The 5,534-nt window shown below is 37.0% G+C and overlaps 1 pseudogene; it reads left to right on the forward strand.

The window, feature by feature from the left end:
- The first annotated feature begins 4,129 nt into the window (after window positions 1-4,129).
- The window catches only part of LOC123960342, a 6,813-nt pseudogene continuing 5,408 nt past the window's right edge, over window positions 4,130-5,534 (forward strand).

The raw sequence follows: 5,534 nt of genomic DNA on the forward strand, positions 1-5,534 counted from the left end.
ATACACGTCAGAGTCGAAAATAAATTGTAAACAAGTCAAAACCATCATGTTTTAAATACACAGAATAACACACACAAAACAAAACATGTAAAATTCAATCTTGAGTCTTTTTGTAACTTTGTAAAATGCTTAAAGCTGCTAAAACAAGTTCAAAATCAGATGAGGAACAACATGGTCCCACCTGACACATGTTTTCAGGTTTCTGTAATCTCACAAAGTCTGTATAAAGTGGGAGACCCTCAAAGTGACAGCTCTTAGGTCTCTTATGACAATTACTGTATGTATAAAGGACTTTAAATCCCCAAGGGAAAGTAGATAAGATTCATTCTTGATCCCTGGATTTAAATGTTAATTTAGGTGATAATTATTATTTATTTTTTATTTTAACCAATGACTTTAATCTTAAATCTTACTGCTTACTGTGTGTACTTGGAAAAGCGCTGTATAAATCAAATTTATTGTTATTATTTCTCAACAGAGATTCTGACCTGTTCTTCATATCATAAATCTACCGTCAATCTGTTGTTGTTTTCTCTAAGTAAAAAGCACCATCTTATATTTGCTGTGTGCCATTTTGTAATTACTCAAAGCAAAGGTTGAGAATAAAATATTTCGGAGTTAGCCAAAAGCTAAAGGGCTGTCAATCACAATGAAAGCCACCGCTTCTCAATTTCAACTTTCACAACGCCGCTGTTACCCGACCACCATACTGAAAGTTGAGCAAGAAGTTCTTATGCTGTGTATTTTCTAAAAACATCTAGTGGTTTATTTAAGTCTTCAGTTTTCCTTTTAAGCGCTGAACAAGTTGAAACAAATGTCTAATGCCTTTAGATCCCAAAGTGAAAGTAGACCTCTATGTTGGAAAGGAATCCTCAGAGACTTTGACATGTTATCAGTATAATAAACGTGCTGTCTGTTGTTTTATACTCTGATCGCACATAGCAGTGAGGACAAGACATGACACTGTGCACCAAATGACCTCAGAACATTTCCTTCTTGTATTACCTGACCGCCTTTTTGTAACTTGAAAATAAAAGATCAGGACAAAACGTTTGGGAGTGGTGTGAATTTTTCCCCAAACCTCAAAATGACTGTAAAGCAGATTAAAGTCCACCATTTCGTTTGAGTTTCCCATCAACTTTAATCCCCACTGTTGATTTAAGAACAGCTCTTGGCTTAAACTGTCAGAGATACTACTTTAACGTGCTGACCGACCTTCATTTGAATGAAGCGAGTCTGTAGCTACTGTGTGGGTGTCAAGAGGACTGTATAGTGTAGTAGGCTGCTTTCTGTGGTTGCCATAGTCATACAGTGAACCGCCGCGGTAAGTTAAAAAAGTTGAACGATCATAAACCCTAAAATGTTGCAACAAAGAGCTGTGCACATTTACAAGGGCAGCAGCCGCCGTCCCCCTTCTTGCTGATGCCACACGGGTCATGTTTGCAGACTGTCCTCACCAGACAAACTACCATAGGTTGTTTATTCAAGTTGGTTATCGCAACCCATATTCTAGTGGCCAGGTGACTTATTACAAAGAGCAAGAAAGTAAGCATAAGGAAGTAGGGTGGGGAACAGCATTTGAGTCCCAGGTGAAGCCAAGGTCATGTTGAGTTATGTTGAGTTTTAAGTCAAACAGCGTTACTGACTTCTGTCACGTGACTTACTTTAACCCAAACCACCATTTTCCCAAACCGTACCTAATTTTGGTGCCCTAACATAACCAAACTACCACAGTTTCACAATGTTAACCACGTGTTTAAGGTGTACTGTCGCTGGACTAGTACAATGCTCGTATATGTTGTTTTGGGAGACATTGACAGACATCCAATGAAGGTAAAAGTCAAGGGCCACTGGACTTGGTTGAAGATACTGGAAGACGTTTCATCCCTCATCCAAAGGACTTCTTCAGTTCTGACTGACTGGCAGGGAAACTCAGCTATTTAACCTCAGTGGGGTCGTTGACCCGGATCATCGATACCGCTGGTTCGTTAGTGTTCCTTGTTTCTGTAAAGGCAGTCGTTACAGTCGTTAAGACTACCGGTGGCCAAGACTGAACGACCATCGTTAGTATCTTCACCTGAGGCCAATAGGTTACGTTTGTTGAGTTTCTGGCATTTGAAGCAAGCAAGGCTGACAGAAAGCATTACCTAGCCAAGCTGGGTTAGGTAATCCGAGGTAAATCTCCTGTAAAAACGTTTAATTTTTATGACATATATAGGAAGTTAGCTTAAATAGTATAGTATAACATAGTGTTAACATAAGTGTACTTCTCGTGTGACAGTGATATTCAAACTTTTAAACTTGGATTTATCATTACCCTGAATGTGTTTATAAAAGTGAATCTGTAGCCGGATTATTTACTGTAGGAGCCATATTTGTTGTTTTCCTCAAAGCCACGGGGGGCATGACATTGGAAGGCTGATGCTGGCCTCAGGTAAGACAGACAGGACAGGTGTTATTAATTAAAGAAGACCAGCAAACATTTTTTAACTGTGGTTTTTACTTTAAATGACTTAGTATTATTTATTGGAAGTGGTCAATGGACGCTGTAAGGACAAACAAAATAAATGCCCTAAATTGCAAACTATTGGAAAAGACTGGATATCATTTTTCTGAGTACACGTTAGAAACAATAATCCAAATTAGCAACCAGTAGCGGCTAAGTATAGGATGTAGTCACTACATTTACTATGTGCATTTATTAAGTGTATTTGGACAGATCAACAAGAAATTAATACTATACAATCCCAACTACAGTTTTTATTGCATAGTGTAGCGATTGATAAATGTAACTTTGTAGGTTAAATACTAAATCGTGTTGGGTAATTTTTGTACAGTAGCTTCTGTAGCAAAATAAATCACCAATCAGTTCTCATGATGTCAATACATGGAAGCTTGATATGAAAGGGTGCCATGTGCGTTGCTACTAGATACTGAAGGTTGTGACAAAGCGTAGCTATTTGATGCCTGGAAATGAGAACGGGCTGAAATCACATGGCCAAACACTCATCAAAGCTCTGAAATGTGGTCACATAGCAAACTGTGCAGGGTTACATATCACAGATTAATATTACTTGTTTATACGTAGTATGAACAGTGTTATGTATGCAGTTGTTAGCTCAATTATTTGTAAACATTTTTCAAAAGATGCGCATGGGAATAAATTTCAGCAGACAATTGGATGATACAATAAACATAAAATTTCTCAAGAGCAGTTTTTGAAGGAGACACAAATAGTACAGCCACAATTGTACTTGTATAGGATGTGTACACAGAGGAAAGCCTTACTATTTTTATTAGTGTAGCATGGACACTGTGATGTTACCAAATCTTAAAAAAATGTCTTTTTATCTGGCCGACAACACAAAACGACACATATTATTTTAGGTTTCATCTTGGACAGAGGATGGCTCTTACTAAGGTATTCAACTGCAGCAAGCCGACAGATCAGCCACTCGTGATTATACTGAGCAAAATCAATGTTTCACATGTTTCACAATCACAATGTTTCTAAACTTAAAAGACTTTATTTTTACCTTTTTGCATTTGTATTTTTTTGACCACTTACACAATTATTTTAAAAACACATGGGATTTCCGCCTATGAAGATGCGTAAGAGACATGAACCAAGAGAGGAAGGGGGACCACAGAGACCCCTAATGTGGGGGCCCCAGAATTTTATGCTAAGCGCCTGCTCTTGACCCGTTATTCTTACTTTCAGTCTCACAGCTGATTGTGTCGCAGCAGAAAGTCAAGCTGGTAAGTGAACTCGAGAACTAGATTTTTAAAAATATCAAAGTGAAAGTAGTTTATGAAGCAGATGATAGAACTGCAGGAGGTTCCAGATTCACGTTATTAACCGTAAAAAAAAAGTTTCATCTCTAAAGTCTCACTGAAATGAGGAGACAAAAGTTTCTGTCAACATTTAGGTCTAATTGAGCTGAAGAGGCCGTTATTATTAGTTGTAGCCTAGTAGTGGGAAAATCCCGATTTTTTTCTTTTGGCCCCGGGGTTATTGATGTAACATTAGACAAAGTAAGACAAGTTAACTGTTTAACAATGGATGCTGTCACGTCTTTAGGTACTCAGATCCAGCAGTTGAATTTATCCTTTTCAGCAGAGTGACATCATGGCGGCTGCAGCATCAAGTGAGTCCAGTCATACTGTGTTAGTCTGGATAACACTTATGTTCAGATTGCAGGCCAATGTGACCCAAATCCGATTTTTTCGCCCATATGTGACTCGATCAGATCTTAACTTTTTATGCCAGTGTGAAGGCCAAGTCATGGAATCTGAACTTTTCCAGTTCGGAATTGGACCACTTCCATATGTGGTCCAAATCCGATACAGATCGGATCTTCTTTATCTTTTTAAATGCGACCTGAGTCTGGACACTCAGGTCGCATTTGTTGCGACTTTGACGTCGCTGTAGAGCAGCTGTTCTGCTGTAGACGGAGCCGCGGTGAACGAAAAAGCTTTACAAAAGGCCATTATTACAGATGTGGCTCTCTTCCTCCTCTACCTCGCTATAATCTGCTCACAGCTTCCCTTTCTTATAAATCCACCGGACCGCGAGCTCTTTTCTGAGTTACGTGCGTGATACTTGTTCGAGCCGACACAGTGGAGAGAGAGAGAGACGGAGGGTGTGAGGTGTTGTACAGCCGAAAACTGTAAAGAACAGAAAGTTGTGAAAACTTGTCATAATTCGGGAGAAATGTGTCCCGTGAGAGGAAAAACGGGCGTTTCCCTCGAGCTATTTAGCTTTATTTATTTATTTATTTTGTCCGGAGCTATGTAGCTTTATTTTTTTTTTTTTCTTTTCCGGAGCTATATAGCTTTATTTATTTATTTATTTTTTCCGGAGCTATGTAGCTTTATTTATTTATTTATTTTTTTCCGGAGCTATGTAGCTTTATTTATTTATTTATTTTTTTCCGGAGCTATGTAGCTTTATTTATTTTGTTATTTATTTTTTCCGGAGCTATGTAGCTTTATTTTTTTTTTTTTTCTTTTCCGGAGCTATATAGCTTTATTTATTTATGTATTTTTTTTCCCCAGAGCTATGTAGCTTTATTTTTTTTTTTTTTTTTTTCCGGAGCTATGTAGCTTTATTTATTTATTTATTTTTTTCCGGAGCTATGTAGCTTTATTTATTTTGTTATTTATTTTTTCCGGAGCTATGTAGCTTTATTTTTTTTTTTTTTCTTTTCCGGAGCTATATAGCTTTATTTATTTATGTATTTTTTTTCCCCAGAGCTATGTAGCTTTATTTATTTTTTTTTTTTTTTCCGGAGCTATGTAGCTTTATTTATTTATTTATTTTTTTCCGGAGCTATGTAGCTTTATTTATTTTGTTATTTATTTTTTCCGGAGCTATGTAGCTTTATTTTTTTTTTTTTTCTTTTCCGGAGCTATATAGCTTTATTTATTTATGTATTTTTTTTCCCCAGAGCTATGTAGCTTTATTTATTTTTTTTTTTTTTTCCGGAGCTATGTAGCTTTATTTATTTATTTATTTTTTTCCGGAGCTATGT

Source organism: Micropterus dolomieu, linkage group LG21 (assembly GCF_021292245.1).
Source record: "Micropterus dolomieu isolate WLL.071019.BEF.003 ecotype Adirondacks linkage group LG21, ASM2129224v1, whole genome shotgun sequence".
Classification (NCBI taxonomy): domain Eukaryota; kingdom Metazoa; phylum Chordata; class Actinopteri; order Centrarchiformes; family Centrarchidae; genus Micropterus; species Micropterus dolomieu.